A 17,274-nucleotide genomic window follows, 5' to 3' on the forward strand; every position below is an offset into this window, starting at 1 on the left:
TGGTATCCACTTTTAATCCTGGTACTCTGAGGCAGACTGGTTTATAGAATGTGTTCTAAGACAGCCAGAGCTGCATAATAGAACTTGTCACGGGAAGAAGAAAAAAAAAAGGCAAAGAAACTGCTTGTCATCGTGTCAGTAAAGTAGAAGTAATAGAAAAATAAAGCCTGCCTTTTGCCAAGCAGTTATGGTGCACACCTTTATTTCCAGCACTCTGGACAGACAGCCAGAGCCAGGAGTATCTTTGTGAGTGTGAGGCCAGTCTGGTATACAAAACAAGTTAAAAGACAGCCAAGGCTACAGAGAGACCTTGCCTTTCAAAAGATTAAAACAGTACACTTTTGGGAGAAAGCAACAATTTGGAGTGGGGTTTGAAAGTTGCAAAGTGAATATTTCAAGCCGTGTAAGTCCCACATAACCCTAAACCCAAGTACAATGAAATTTCACATATGAATTAGTTGATGTGTGTAGAATGTTGCAGTCCTTAAGCACAGTACCCTTCAGGCATCCTGTCCCTTTAAATCAAAACACACCGTTACTTTGAATTTGCCATGTGATATAGCACTAGAGGGAAAAGAATGGACATTGATATATTTTGAGACTGGATTATTCTCCTGGCCTGGATCCACTCACCACTATGCAGCATAGGATGTACACTGGAAAAGGATACAACATCTACAATAATGTGTCTGTATAAACAGAAATACATTTTAAGAACTTCAGCCTCCCTCAGTTGAAGATTCCCTTACACGTTCATTAAATTTTACCAGGGATTTTGTGTGTAAGAGTAACTTTTATTTGCCTGACTTAATTGTTCTCGAGTTTACTGCCTCCCTCTGCTAACGTGAGCTTAGAATGTTTTCAGCCTCTGAGACTTACTGCTCACCCTTTGTAGCTCTAGCTTTTCTCTCTGCTCTGCTTGAATTGCTCTGCTTAACCACAAATTAACGCTAGCAATCTGTTGCAGTTGTCTGGCTCCTTTTCATGCTCTGGCTCATTCTTTCTTCATTTGTCTCTGTAAAACTCCCAAGTAAAACTGCCTATGGATTCCGCGAATTCGGCTCCACTGCCTACTTTTGAACTGACTCAAGCGAACTGACTAGCACTCAGAGATCTGCATGACTCTCTTCTGAGTGCTGGAATTAAAAGTGTGTACCCCCACATCTGGACTTCAGCTTCTCATTTCCTGGAGTTTGCTCTATACCAGGCTGGCCTTGAATTCAGAGATCTGCTTGCCTATGTCTCCTGGGATTAAAGGCATGTCTGTATTCCAGCCAGAACACATAGACCTAGAAGGTCTTTGGATGGGATTTCTTGCCAGAGCAGCCATGTTCTGAATTAAAGTTTCTCCACAGTTGTGCCTTACAGAAATTATAACTTGATTTCTTGATGTTTGAGCATGTTCTGTTTTTTTTGTTTGTTTGTTTTTGTTTGTCTGAACTGTGGTTAATTTTACTACATTGTTTGTTTTCCATTATGTGTGTGCTCCAAGTTCCCCATCCCAACTCTCAGCCAGTCCCATCATTTGCATTGGTGGTGATTTCAAATGGTTGCCAAGTAAATGTAAACTCTGAAAATGAGTCCTGAAAATCCTGAGGAAAATTAGCCAATAAACAGGAGCCACTTTTAACCTGGGCCAAAGCTGTTTCATTTAACTTGCTGTCTATAAAATAAAGAGCTAAGCTGAAAGAACGATTTGATTAGTGGTGTGGTTAGCCTGTTATCACTGCTGAGAAAGGGTGTGTGTGTGTGTGTGTGTGTGTTGGAAATGCAGAGTGTGGAAAGAAGTAACTCTTGAGGACTTCTCATGCCCATGTTTTCCTTTTAAGATGGCCTGTTTAATTTGCCTGTTCTCTTAGCTGAGTCCTCCTACCTGGATTACAGACATGTACAACCCATGCATGTCCTGTTTTTATCCCCCCCCCCAAAAAAAAAAAAAAAACAAAACCAAAAACAAAAGACATCCTTCCTAGCCCCTTCACAAGCTAGTGGAGATCGCACATCTGCTACTGAGCTGTATTCTCGGCCACCTTTCTATGTTGTATAGTCAAGTTGCCCAAGCTAGCTAGCCTTAGTGTCACCAAGGTGGGCCTGGTGTTTACACTGTGTCTACTCCTGGCTCCCACATAGTGCCTCAAGCCCTTACCACTTAGGTTCTTAGGATATACTTTTGCTGAGAACCAACAGTGGGGGAAACAAGTACTTTTTTTTCTTTGGCCTTCAAATGCTTACAAATAATTTAAACCCAAGTTACTTTAAAAGAATAATCCCAGCACTTGGGAGGCAGGGGCAGGCGGATTTCTGAGTTCGAGGCCAGCCTGGTCTACAGAGTGAGTTCCAGGACAGCCAGGGCTACACAGAGAAACCCTGTCTGGGGGGGGGGGGGGGGAGAAAAAAAGTAATTGAAGCTTTATTCCTGTTGCCAAAGACTACCAGATTATGCAAGTATGATTGACATATCATTGTTGAAAATACATGAAAATAATGCCTGGCAATAGTATCTCCAATAGCTTCAGATAGTGTATGTAGTGTATGGTTCCGTGTATGTTTCTTTTGTTTTCTTTTGTTTTTTTTTTTTTCTTTTTTTTTTTTTTTTTTTTTTTTTTTTTTTTTTTTTTTTTGGAGAGAGGGTTTTTCTGTGTAGCCCTGGCTGTCCTGTAACTCATTCTGTAGACCAGGCTGGCCTCGAACTCAGAAATCCTCCTGCCTCTGTCTCCCAAGTGCTGGGATTAAAGGCATGCACCGCCATTGCTCGGCAAGCCTTTTTTTAATAGTCATGGAATTTTTTTAGTTTAGATCAAGTATATCCTGAGGATTTCACTCTAGTTAGCAGAAAAAAAAAAAAAAAAAGGAAGATCCAGATTTTCATTTTTTATCACTAAATAGAAGGTCATGTGACAGAAATAGAGAATGCAAAAGAACATAGCTAAGTATTACGTGAAAAACTGAGTGATTGTGAACTATTGTTAATTCTCATCTGTTTGCTCCATAAGGTGTGTTTCTGCTGTAATTTGGTAGGAAGGAAATATTGTAAAATTCCATATAGTCGTGAGGTTTGATGTGAGGTTTGGAGCTGGATTGTGTATTTTCTCACTGAACAGAAAGGCACTGAAATGCTTTAGAAATGCTGTGGTAAACTTTAGGAACCTTTTTGATTTGCCATGGACTTAGGAAGAATTAAAAAAGGTTTTAGAAACGAGGTGATTTGAACTTCAGCTCTCTGTGTGACCTTATATTAGATATATTATCTTAGTATGTTTTCCTAACATTTGTAGATTAAAGGGAACCCAAAGGAATTAAAGTTATAGCCTTTCCCTTTCACTTGGACAAAGAAAGAGAACTCTTTAAAGAATATGATTCCTAGCCGGGAATGTGGTGGCACACGCCTGTAATCCCAGCACTCTGGGAGGCAGAGGCAGGTGAATTTCTGAGTTCGAAGCCAGCCTGGTCTACAGAGTGAATTCCAGGACATCCAGGACTACACAGAGAAACCCTGTCTCGAAAAAAACCAAATCCAAAAAAAAAAAAAAAAGAATATGATTCCTACTGGGCCTGGTGGCACATGCCTTTAATCCCAGCACTTGGGAGGCAGAGGCAGGCTGATTTCTGAGTTTGAGGCCAGCCTGGTCTACTGAGTGAGTTCCAGGATAGCCAGGGTTACACAGAGAAACACTGTCTCCAAAACAAACAAACAAACAAAAAAAAAAAAAACACACAAAAAAAGATACAAAATTTATTTGTAACCTTTAGGAGGAAAGTCATCTATAAATGATGATATCGTAATGAAATGTGGAAAGATGGCATATCCCTTCAACCCATGTTGACTGTCTTCATTTTACATTTAGAAACGTGTAACTGTTGGCCAAAGACCTTGGAGCTTGGCTCTGGATTTTGCAGAAGCACTTCATGTGGGCCCCAAGACTGCAATTCTGTGGATCAAGAGCAGAGTCATCATCCCAAAACGTGCATAATACTTTTCTAGCCTCCACAGGTGCCTAGTAGCTCAACTGGGTAAAGCAGCTTGTCTTTATGATCTGGTCCTGCCAGAGTTTGATGGGGGCTAAGCCATGTTGAGACTCAGAACAGCTCTTCACTAACCTCTTCGGAATCCACTGCACCCTAGCTGTTGTTGGCCTTTGGGATCCAAACTAAAGTCCTCATGCTTGTACAGACAACACATTACTCACTGAACCATGTCCTCAATCCATTTTTTTTTCAATCCATTTTTTTTATCTTTTATTTTGGGGTGCTCACTCTTTTGGCACACAAATGTGCTCATGTTTCTCCTATTAATATTCTCTCTTGGATCATCATACTGTTCCCTGCTCTTTCTATTGTAGCCAAATGATATCACTTTCCAGTCACTCACTTATTGCCTTTACACTTCACTGAAATTATTCCTGTTAACACCATCAGTTAATGCTGTGCTGCTAAATCAGTGGACATTTCAGTCCCTTGTTTCTCCAACCTTGGCAGTTGTGCACCCCACCTCAAGAACTACTTTGTTGGCTTAGTCACTAACTTTTGCTTTGGGGGTTTTCTTTGTTTTTATCTGTTTTGTTTTGTTTTCTCTTTACCTGCATACAATTAGGGAGTCTTTCCTGTATCCTATGTTCTTCTAAGTACTACTTTTGGTGAGATGATTCCCAAGTCTGTCTAAATTCTTTAAATGTATTTACTTTTCATCATCATCTCCTCTGTCGCCATTGTGATGCAATGGTTCAAATCCTTGTCACTTCTCCCCTGGGTTCCTGATCCTGGACCATCATTTAGTTTGGTAACTGGAGAGCTGGTGTGTTTGGTCATGCCATCTGCCTGGTTTCCCTCTCTGAGCTCGCCTTCCTCACAAGTCCGTAGCCTCAGACATACTGGCTGTCACTAGATATTGCAGCATTGCCCTGGAATACTGTAACTTCCTTACTTCTGAGAAGCCAGTGCCAGTATTACCTCAAAGTGGCCCTTTTGCTCTCTCACAGTGACCTACTCTGTCCTTTTATGGGAGCTTACAGTAAGTGACGCATTCATCCATTTTGTGTGTGATTTTGCAGTATGTGATGTATTTGTACATCCCACGAGAAGAGGGTTCTTGTTTCCCTCATCTCTCTCTACCTAAAAGAAAATTATTATTCATACAAGCTACTTTCTGTGAGCACCGTTGAGCAAGTACTGATTGACACTCATGTTGATTCTCTGTACATTACTGACCCTTTCTACTCCTTACATTTAGCTTACCACACTTTCCTGCCTTTTCTTCTGTTCTCTCATTCAGACTTGAGCTTATCCCTAAACTTCGGAAGTCTTTCAGCTTACGCTTCTAGTATAAGTTCAATGTGTTTTCCTGAAGTTTTTTATTTTCATTTCATTTTTTATGTCAGTTGGTATTTTGTCTTCATGTATGTATGTGTGAAGATATCAGATCACCTGGAACTGGAGTTACAGACAGTTCTGAGCTGCCTGTGGGTGCTGGGAGTTGGAACCCTGGTGATTTGGTCTTTTGGAACCAAGAGTAGCTAATGCTCTTTACAGCTGAGCCACCCACCTTCCAGCCCTTTTTCCTGAGGTTCTGTTGGCATTTAGACTCTATAACAGTCCTCACAGTGGATTTTGGATCAACAGTGAATGAAAATGACGGCATGACTGCTCCTAGGTATGGTTGAGGAGAATGTTTTTGTTGTAGATATGAGGAAGAAAACAGAAACTTCTGAAGAGGTCCAGACTGAACATGGCAAGCAGAATAGATTGCCATGAGAGGCAGATGAGGGAAAGAGTGACAGAGGAAGAGAAGAAAGAGGGGCCAAGTTAGGAGACCTGGAGAGGGGGAATCAAGAGAGCACATGGCCCAAATGGCTGGCCTTAAACGGAAGCAGCTAGGGGGAGGGAGATAAAGCTCCGTGGCTGGAGAAGTTTAGGGTAGGGGATGAGGGTGAGAAATGCTGGGAGGAGCCGGGACTCTGCAACTGGCTACACTGAGAGACTGGCCAACGTGCACTTCAGCGTGTTAAATAGGCACCACAGTTAGCCTTTTGTCCTAACAGACAGCGGCATCACCCGGGGATCTGACAGAAATACAAGATTGAGGTCCATCCTTCTGCTGCATTCAGTCTCTGCCTCCCATCCCCAGCAAATCCTGAGAAGGGAAGGAAGGCGGGACAGGAACAGAGGCCCCCTCAAGCAGCAGGGAGCCCTTCGAGAACAGACTCTTGAAAGACAGCTTCAGTGAGACAGCCCGTTTGATGGGAGAACAAAGGCTACTTCAACCTTTCCGGGATGGGTAGAGGCCTTCGGGATGAGTGTACATCATTGGGGCCAGGGGGGTGCCTCATTTGCATAAAGAGGAATTCCAGGTGCTCCTGGACTTGACCTCATAAGGGGAGAGGAAGTTTAACCTAGCTACTCCCCACCACCTGTGGCCAAAGGTAGGGAACATGGCTATGTGCACAGGGACACACAGGCCTGGGGCATGGGGGAAGTGATCTTACTCCTGCCAATCTCAGGATGAGATTTCCCAGGTTTGGACATGCCTCAACCCCACTCTTACTCCAGGCCTTCTACCCCTGGTCCCACCGCTCCCTGGCCCCACACTCTGCAACCTCTATTTTAACAAGCTCTCTAAGTGATGCTAATGCCCAATGAGTTTTAGTGTAGCCATTGCATTTATATTTCCAATACTTAACACAGTGCCTAGAACAAGATTACTGTAGAAGACTTACAAAGCCCTGGTAGCCATCATCCTATAGCCTCATCCGTCTAGATGCTCTCTTTCCTTCCCTCCCACAAGATAAGTGAAAAATGCTAATTTCTCTACAACATAGCTTAGCTGAAATTCACAGTGATCTTTTTTCTCTCTTTTTTTTCCTATTTTTTTTTATTTTTTGAAACAGAGTCTTGCTATGTAGCCCTCCCTGGCCGGCCTCAAACTCTGACATCCCCATGCCTCTGGGTGCAAGGATTAAACACATGCCCCACCATGATCCTTAACTTCTTTTTATATATAAAATAATGTATTTATTAGTGTGCATGCATATGTCATAGGTCATAATCCATGTCTGATTAGAGAGCAACATGGTAGGGTCAGTTCTCTGCTTCAACCTTTTATGTCTCAGAAATCAAACTCAGGTAGAAAGGCTTGTGCAGAAAGCTCCTCACACAGCCCTGCCTCAGCTTCCTGAGTACTGGGATTACAGGCAGGTACTGACATGCCAGGCTTCATCTAGATCCACAGTTCTCAGTCTGTGGCTCACGACTCCTTTGGGGTCAAATGACCCTTTCACAGGGTCATGTAAGACAATCAGAAAACACAGATGTTTATAATTCATAAGCACAATATCACAATTATGGAGTAGCAATAAAAATTTTTGGCTGGGGGTCACCACAACATGAACTGTATTCAAAGGTCGCAGCACTAGGAAGGTTGAGATCCACTGGTCTAGATTCTTCTAAAGATATGAGAAAATAGTTCAGACAGCGTGTCACTAATGGAGGAGAACAGCCATTAGCTGTCTGCCTCTCCTTTGGTTCATGCATTAAGATGAACTCTTCTTCATGTGCCGTGACTTTGAGTCACTTACCAGACAAACTCTAACTTCATACTCCGCATAAATACCCATTCAGGGCATCAGGCTACAATTCCTAGCATCAGTTCTGGGCAGTGTCTATTTAATCACTCTAAAAAGACAGAGTTCATTAAAAAAAAAAAAAAAACATAGCTAGCATTCCATTTGTACAGATGGGAGTTGTATAAAGTCCAAAGAGGCATCAAAGTAAGTCACTATATAAAATGGCTTCACATAACTGAAGTGGTGGTTCTCTGTGCAGACAGTACAGCACACTCTCCAGAGAGGTTTTGGTTTTTTGTTTTTTTTTGTTTGTTTGTTTGTTTGTTTTGGTTTTTTGGATTTGGTTTTTTTTTCGAGACAGGGTTTCTCTGTATAGACCTGGCTGTCCTGGAACTCACTCTGTAGACCAGGCTGGCCTCGAACTCAGAAATCCGCCTGCCTCTGCCTCCCAGAGTGCTGGGATTACAGGCGTGCGCCACCACCGCCCGGCTCCAGAGAGGTTTTTAAGCACATGTATTCCTAGGTGTGTGTGTGTGTGTGTGTGTGTGTGTGTGTGTGTGTGTGTGTCATTCCATGGCCGGCATGTGGAAACCGGAGGCAACATTCAGGATTCAGAGTTCTTCCACCATGTGGGCTCGAACTCAGGTTCTCAGGTTTGGCAGTGAGCACCTTTACCCACTGAACCATCCTGCCAACCAAGAGAAAGACCATAAACCATAAATGGTGCCATTACCATTCTAGGTAATTAGATCTTAAGAGTCGAGAAGTGGAGCTCCGCTATCAGTGGGGCCCTCACCACACACGAGCTGCAGACTGTGTCCATCACCCAGTTTTCAGTTCCTCCCTCTGTCCACTCCAGCCCCAAGCAGCCACAGCAATGCACAGACTGGCCCTCTCTAGGACCATGAATCAGGATTTCTTTCAAAGCTCTCAGATTTTTTTTTTTTATTTGGTTTTTTCGAGACAGGGTTTCTCTGTATAGACCAGGCTGGCCTCGAACTCAGAAATCTGCCTGCCTCTGCCTCCCAGAGTGCTGGGATTACAGGCGTGCGCCAACACCGCCCAGCTGCTCTCAGATTATTTTAATAGGCAGCTATGGTGGAGGACCACAGCTTTAAATTCATTGCGAGAAATCCAGTGAATACTAACAACTGTGTGTAGTAAGAATACTGCACACAACTTTGTGTTTGTGGCCATTCCCATGCTGATGCAAGGATCCCTCACTGATACAACTAATTTGATAATGGACCTTAATCTACAGTTCTAGTTCACCTTGCACATTTTAGTATCATATTCAAGATTGCCTCCCATCTCTCCTCTGGTTCTTGTGAAAACCTCTCTAGCAGAGTGATGCTGTATGTTTCTAATTCTAGCACTTGGAAGGCAGAGGCAGGTGGATCTCTATGAGTTTCATGCCAGCCTGATGTACTGAGTGAGTTCTAGGACAGCCAGAGCTGCAGAATAGACTTGGTCTTAAAGAGGGGTAGGTAGAGAGATGGCTCGTAGGTTAAAAGTGCTGGCTGCCCTTCCATAGGTCCTAGTTCAATTCCCAGCAACCACATGGTGGCCCATGACCATCTATGATAATTTTGGTGTCCTCTCTGGCCCTCAGGCATACGTTCAGGGAGAACACTATACATAATAAACAATATGTATATTTTTTTTAAATCAAAACCTCCCTAAGCAGCTTTCTTCTCCCTAGGCTGACAGTGCTAGAAGGAATATGAGAAACATCTGCCTAAGATAACGTGATCTTCAGAAACGACTGGTACTTGCGTTCTTGCCATTTTTTTTTTTCCGAGACAGGGTTTCTCTGTGTAGCCCTGGCTGTCCTGGAACTCATTCTGTAGACCAGAGTGGCCTCGAACTCAGAAATCTGCCTGCCTCTGCCTCACAATTGCTGGGATTAAAGGCATGAGCCACCACTGCCTGGCAATGTGTTCTTGCCATTCTTAAAGTTATTTGGGGGCTGTTAGGATGGTGCAGCAGGTGAAGGCGTTCACCCCATGCTTCTTGCACTAAGTTTGATTCCAGAACCACGTGGTGCAAGGAGAGAGCTGACTCCTGAAAGCTGTCCTCTGACCTCTTTCCTGCACACACACAAGTAACTAATAAAAATCTAAGAATTGAGCCGGGCAGTGGTGGCGCTCGCCTATAATCCCAGCACTTGGTAGGCAGAAGTAGGCGGATTTCTGAGTTCGAGGCCAGCCTGGTCTACAGAGTGAGTTCCAGGATAGCTAGGGATACACAAAGAAACCCTGTCTTGAAAAACCAAAAAAAAAAAAAAAAAAAAAGTAAAAATGAAAACAATTCCCCTTTAAGGTTCTTTCACCCGGGTGCCCCTTTACTAGGCATTTTCCTTTATAGATGCACCAATGGCTTCCAAATGTTCTCTCTCTCTCTCTTTTTCTTTTTTTCTTTTCTTTTCTTTTTTTTCTTTATTTCTTTTTCTTTTTCTTTCTTTCTTTCTTTCTTTCTTTCTTTCTTTTTTTTTTTTTTTGAGACAGGGTTTCTCTGTGTAGCCCTGGCTGTCCTGGAACTCACTCTGTAGACCAGGCTGGCCTCGAACTCAGAAATCCGCCTGCCTTTGCTTCCCAAAGTGCTGGGATTACAGGTGTGTGCCACCACCACCCAGCTCTCTCTTTTTTTTTAATCTTTCACTTATTAACCTCTCCGATTTTTTAAAAGATTTTTTAAAAGATTTATTTATTATATGTAAGTACACTGTAACTGTCTTCAGACACTGCACAAGAGGGTGTTAGATCTCTTTACATATGGTTGTAAGCCATCATGTTGTTGCTGGGATTTGAACTGTGGAAGAGCAGTCGGTGCTCTTAACCATCTGAGCTATCTCTCCAGCCCCCCCCCCCAAAATGTTCTCTTAAAGGACATTGTTTTGTTTTTATGCCTGAACATCTGCTTTCAAGCTTATATGGTAAAAGATGCCATTTAATTCCGTGTGGGTCATTTACTTTTGAGCTACAATAATTAAAATAATTTTTCAGCCAGGCGGTGGTGGCGCACGCCTGTAATCCCAGCAACTGGGAGGCAAAGGCAGGTGGATTTCTGAGTTCAAGGCCATTCTGGTTTACAGAGTGAGTTCCAGGATAGCCAGGGCTACACAGAGAAACCCTGTTTCAAAAAAACCAAAAAAAAAAAAAAAAAAAAAGATAAAATAAAATAATAAAATAATTTTCCACACAAAAAACACACTAGCGAGATTTAATGTTTTTTGTTGTGATTGTTTTGTTGGGTTTTTGTTGTTGTGTTGTTGCTGTTGTTGTTGGCTGGTTGGTCGTTGGTTGGTTTTGGTTTTTCTAGACAGGGTTTCTCAGTGTAGCTCTCGCTGTCCTGAAACTTGCACTGTAGACCAGGCTGGCCTCAAACTCCTGAGCACTGGTATTAAAAAGTTGTGCCACAACTGCCTGGCTTAACTATTTATTTTGAGGCAACTCTTCATATTTATCTAAACAAATATGTGCATCTTTACATAAGGGATCTCACACTCAATGTATTGCTTTGTGCCTTGCCTCCTTTTAGTTGGTTGAGAACATTGGTATGTAACCATAATTACTGATTTTAGCCTTTGTTAAAGACTGTCATTTGCATTATGTGAATTTTTAATTTATGTGTTTTTTGTTTTGTTTTGTTTTGTTTTGTTTTGTTTTGTTTTGTCTTGTTTTTCGAGACAGGGTTTCTCTGTGTAGCCCTGGCTGTCCTGGAACTCACTCTGTAGACCAGGCTGGCCTCAAACTCAGAAATCTTCCTGCCTCTGCCTCCCAAGTGCTGGGATATTTTATGTGATTTTTAAGAGCTATATATGTTGTAAGCATTCTTTATTTTGTGTTCAAAATTTGAGCACCTTGTTATTAGTCTTTCAACCTTATTTATAATGTCTGCTTTAATTTTTATGAAAACCAATTTTTTAAATTTTATGGGTCCTGGGTTTGTTTGTTTGACATGCTTACAATGAGCTTTGCTGTGTCATGATATAAAGGGCTTCCCCAATGGCTTAATACTTTGATAGTTTTATTCTTTATGTTACATCTTCGTTCGGTCTTGAGTTAACCACTGTGAGATACAGCAGCTTTCTCTAGCTTCCCCCTCTTGACTACATTCCTTAAGTACATATGGCTGCTGTGCACTCTGGCCTGTGCTTAGGGCTCCTGCATCGCTACATACAGTCATTTCAAAACCTGTAGTGCAAACCCTCCGTAAGTGCAAAATCTCATGTGTGTGTGTGTGTGTTCAGTATGTTTGCCGTCTTGGCTATCAGTTGTGTGTAACAGTGTCATCATAGACTTGTATATTACATTACATTACATTACATTATATTATATTATATTATATTTATTATGCACCTGTATTGTATTATGCACATATATTATATTATATTATGCCAGTACTCAAAAAGGGATGGCAGGAAAAACATGTATGTAAGAGCCCTCCCACTCAGCTGCATATTTAAGGCAAGGCCTTATCCCAAGAAAACACAGCAGTGGAGGCAAATAGACGGATCAGTGGCTAAAAGGCTGCAAACATCTGAAGAGCTTAGTCTGAGCCCTGGAAGCCACAGGGGAAAGGAGAGACTCTGTGACCTCTCTGTGTACATTTTCTCTCTCTCCCTCCCCACCGCCTTCTCTCTCCCTGTTTCTCACTCTTCCTACTCTTTCTTTATTCCACTCTCTTCCCTACTCTTTGAAAATAAAGATTTACTAATTTTAAGTATATAAGTTCACTGTAGCTGTCTTCAGACACACCAGAAGAAGGCACTGGATCCCATTACAGATGGTCATGAGCCACCATGTGGTTGCTTGGATTTGAACTCAGGACCTGTGGAAAAGCAGTCAGTGCTCTTAACCACTGAGCCTCTCTTTCCTACACTTCACACCATTCTCCCTTTTCTATCTCTCTCCCCCTCTTTCTTCCTCTCTGTCTCCTGTCACTTACATTAGACAATAATAAGAGCTATATATTTTTTAAAATGAAATATAACTTTTATTTCCAAGACAATAATCAGAACAGTAGAAGAGGAAAGCTTTGCCAATAATAAAAGAATATTAAATACTTAAGAATACAAACAGGCAGAGGAAGGGGGATTTCTGACTTTGAGGCCAGCCTGGTTTATAACGTTTATAGAGGTCACAAACATAAAAATGGACTATTGGGGGGCTGGAGAAATGGCTCAGTGGTTAAGAGCACTGACTGCTCTTCCAAAGGTCCTCAGTTCAAATCCCAGCAACCACACAGTGGCTCACAACCATCAATAATGACTTTTATTAGTGTCTCACAGTCTCACAAAGTAAATGCTGTGCTCCCTATGTTGCTTAAATGAAATTGATGCAATGCCCCCAAATGTTTATGATCTTTTAGCTTTTAAAAGAAAAATCCTGTTACAAAATAAGCAGATACACAAGGAGTTATAAAAATAGTGTAGAGAAAAGCCACAAGCTGGCTTGGTGGACAGGGACTCTTGTCACCATGCCAGGCAATCTGAGTTTGTTCCCCAGGACCCACAGGATGAGAGGGGGAACCACTCCCACAGCTGTCCCCACACTTCCACATGTGCACTGGAATCATATGCACACATACAACAACATTTAAAATGTAACTAAAAACAGCACAGATCAGGGCTGGAGAAACAGATCAGTGGCTAAGAGCACTTGCCGTCTTCCAGGGGACCCAAGTCAGTTCCCAGCCCCCAGGTTGGGTGGCTCACACTACCTGCAGCTCCAGTTCTAGGAGATTTGAAACCTTCTTTTGGCCTCTGTGGGCACCTGCACATCTACACAGATAGCATACATGTACATCAGTACACACAATACACGTGAATAAAAACAAATCTTATACAAAGGCACAGAGAGTTAAGAAGTATAGACCCAATTCCTCCAGTGATTACATATGACATAATATAAAAACCAAAAAGCAATGCAGGTATGAGCGTGCCTCTGTGACACATGCCATTACACGTGTGTCTCTGTGTGACCACTGCACCAGCCAAGACAAGAAACTCCATTACCACAAGGATCTCTCTTCTTCCATCCATAAAGAGTCACACCAGTCCCCATGGCTAACTGGATGTACTGGCTGATTTGTGTGTCAACGACCTGAGTTAGAGTCATCTGAGGAAAGAGGCTTAGCTGAAAAAAATGTCTCCATGAAATCCAGCTGTAAGGCATTTTAGTGATCAATGGGGGAGGGCTAGCCCTCTGTGTGTGGTGCCAACCCTGAGAAAAATGGCCCAGGGTTCTATCAGAAAGCGGGCCGAGCAAGCTACGTGGAACAAGCGGTAAGCTGCACCCCGCCATGGCCTCCGCACCCCGCCATGGCCTCCGCACCCCGCCATGGCCTCCGCACCCCGCCATGGCCTCCGCGTCAGCTCCTCTCTCCAGTTCCTGCCTCTTTGGGTTTCCGTCCTGACTTTCTTCAATGAAGAACACCAATATGGAAGTATAAATCAAATAAACCTTCTCCACCCCAAGTTGCTTTTGTCCGGGTGTTTCATCAGAGAAACAGTAACCCAAACTAAGACAGCCAGGAACGTGGCAGGGTTGTCCCTTCCTGCGTGGACGATCCAGAAAGGCCACCGTGGGACTCTGAGAGTGAAGCTTGAATTGTGTTGGAGATTGCAGAGCCATGGAATGCCTGTCAAGGAGTTAGAGTCATCAGAGGAAGCCTGTCAAGGAGAGGAGAGCTGCTTGTAGGGACCGGAAGAGGTCTCCTAGCAAACCAAAGAGAGGTTTGCTACGCGACCTCAAGCCCCTGGACTCCAGACAGGGAGCGACAGGGTGTGAAGTTTGCTCTGCTGGTTTTTGGTCTTTCTTTGGTCCAATATTTCCGTATTATGTATCCTTTATATTGGAGTAGTAATAAATATTGTGTGCCATTATTAGTTGGAAGTATGGGATTTGCTTTTTGCTTTTACAAGGGATTACTTTGAGTCTTAGAAGAGAGTTTGAACTTTGAACTTTCTTGGTTGTTGTTTTGTTTTGTTTTGTTTGAGACAGGGTTTCTCTGTGTAGCCCTGACTGTCCTGGAACTCACTCTGTAGACCAGGCTGGCCTCAAACTCAAAAGATCCTCCTGCCTCTGCTTCCTGAGTTCTGGGATAAACCATAGATTATTAAACCTAAATATAGGACACTATTTCTAGAATTTGTTTTTGTCCTTTAAATAACTCTCCCTTTTCGCCTCCATGGGCATCAAGTCTGCACGTGGTACACAGACAAACACGTAGGCAAAATGCCCACACACATGAAATGAAATATTGTAGTTAGATCCCTTCTGGTAATAGTTTCCATACAACTCATCTGATGTTAAGTAGCTAAGCAGAGATTGGAGGCCACTGAAGAGACGCCCCTCCCTGATGAGCTTCTTGGAGCTCCACTGTCCAAGCAAAGCATTATCATTGGCCCCTTAAGATTTCAATTACCATATAAAAGGTGGGAATTTCGGGGGCTGGAGAGATGGCTCAGCGTTAAGAGCACTGACTGCTCTTCCAAAGGTCCGGAGTTCAAATCCCAGCAATCACATGGTGCCTCACAACTATCTGTAACAAGATATGATGCCCTCTTCTGGAGTATCTGAAGACAGCTACAGTGTACTTACATATAATAAATAAATAAATCTTTTAAAAACATTTTTTAAAAAAGGTGGAAATTTCAAGGAATTGTTGAAGCCATTGAGTGAAAGCTTCCTTCCAGTCAAAACAATAAATTCTGGGTTCTACCCCGGGCCCTGGATAGAGACGGGACATTTTCATATGCCCGGAATTTATATACTATTGTTTTTTCACTTAAGACTTAATCCGGTGGTAGCCTATGCCTTTAATCCCAGCACTTGGGAGGCAGAGGCAGGTGGATTTCTGAGTTCGAGGCCAGCCTGGTCTACAGGGTGAGTTCCAGGACAGCCAGGGCTACACAGAGAAACCCTATCTCAAAAAAAAAAAAAAAAGAAAGAAAGAAAGAAAAAGAAAAAGAAAAAAAAAAGACTTAATCCAGGGGTTAGAGAGATGGCTCAGCGGTTAAGAGCACCGACTGCTCTTCCAAAGGTCCTGATTTCAAATCCCAGTAACCACATGGTGGCTCACAACCATCTGTAATGAGATCTGATGCCCCCTTCTGGAGTGTCTGAAGACAGCTACAGTGTACTTACATATAATAAATAAATTCTTTAAAAAAGAAAAAAAGAAAAGACTTAATTCAGCTAGGCCTGTCAGTTACCTACCCAGGAAGAATAAGAAAGGCTGATTTACCTGAGGCCGTGATAAGGAGATGGGAGGAGGAAGGATCCCTTCATGAGGCCATGGATTTGTCTTTGTGAGATGACTCAGCCATTAAGAGTACTGGCTGCTCTTCCAGAAGACCCAGGTTCGATTCCCAGTACCCACATGGTGGTTCACAACTGTACCTCCAGTTCTGAGGTGTGTGACACCCTCTCTGGCCTCTGTGAGCACCAGGCACAAACATACACATACACACATTTTAATATATTAATTTAAAAATTAAAGAAGATTATATATTCAGTCATGCAATGACAGGTAACTCTGAAGATGTGGAGAACTCTCTGTCTTAAACTTTGTGTTATCTTGTGTCAGACATAAAGTTAGGTGTGTGTTTCAACGATCTGCCATCAAGTGGAGAGGTTATTAGCACTCTGAGCTCATAAAAACACAGGACAGGAAAGTTACGAGCCAGTCACCTTTGACACTGAGTCTTTCATATTAACTCCTTCATTCTAGGTCTCATCACGAGTTAGATCAGTGGCCTGAAGGAGAAAGGACTAGAGGCTGGTTTATAGAGGGTTCCTCAGGATACATGGACCACACAGAGACCTGCAGCATAAGGGCTTGGTAAGTGTGTGCCCAGAAATGAGGGCTTGAATTCAGACGCCCAGAATCCTTGTAAAGCCTGGGCACTGTGTCAAGAGGCTGTAGCCCTTGGCACTAGGGCAATGAAGAGGGGTAGCGTGCTGAAGCCCACTGGCCGGCCAGCCAGATCAATGAGTTCATGCACAGTGGAAGAGTCTATCAGGCGCCATCTGCAGAGATGGATGCTTCAGTAGTCAAGTGTTTTCTCTGCAATCCCAGAACTCACAAACTAAGCCTCGTGTCCCACAAAAGCCTATAGCTCGGCTCTGAGTGATCCAGCACCTTCTTCTATTCTCTGCTCTCTGACCAGACACAGGTGTGCACACCTGCACACGCATGCTCTTACAGTCACACCCATGCTGTGCTTGTTACATACACTATCTTTGTTTATTTTCTATCACTGTACTAAACACCAGGACCAAACCCAGATTGGGGGGTGGGGAGTTCATTTGGCTTCATCTTACAGTCCATTATCAAGGAAGGCAAGGCAGGAACCCAAGGCAGGAACTAAAGCAGAAACCAAGGAGGACTCCAGCTTACTGGCTTGCTCGGACTGAATCCTTACATAATCCAGGTCCACCTGGCCAGCAGCGGCACCCCTCACAGAGGGCTGGGTAGGGAGAATGCTGGGTTCTTAAAAACCCCATTTATGTTATGTAAACATGTTTTTAGTTTAATCCAAGGTGTGGGATATGGGGCTGCTTCAGATTATCCACAAGAGCAGACTGTTCGCCTTGTGCGTGCTCCGGCAGGGGCCTGATTCTGCCAGCTGCGGATAGTTTCATTCTGAGGAGTCTGGAGAGGGTATAAATGCCAGAGCCCCAAGAGGGTGCACTTGAGGGAGTGGGAG

This window comes from Apodemus sylvaticus, chromosome 2 (assembly GCF_947179515.1).
Source record: "Apodemus sylvaticus chromosome 2, mApoSyl1.1, whole genome shotgun sequence".
Classification (NCBI taxonomy): Eukaryota; Metazoa; Chordata; class Mammalia; order Rodentia; family Muridae; genus Apodemus; species Apodemus sylvaticus.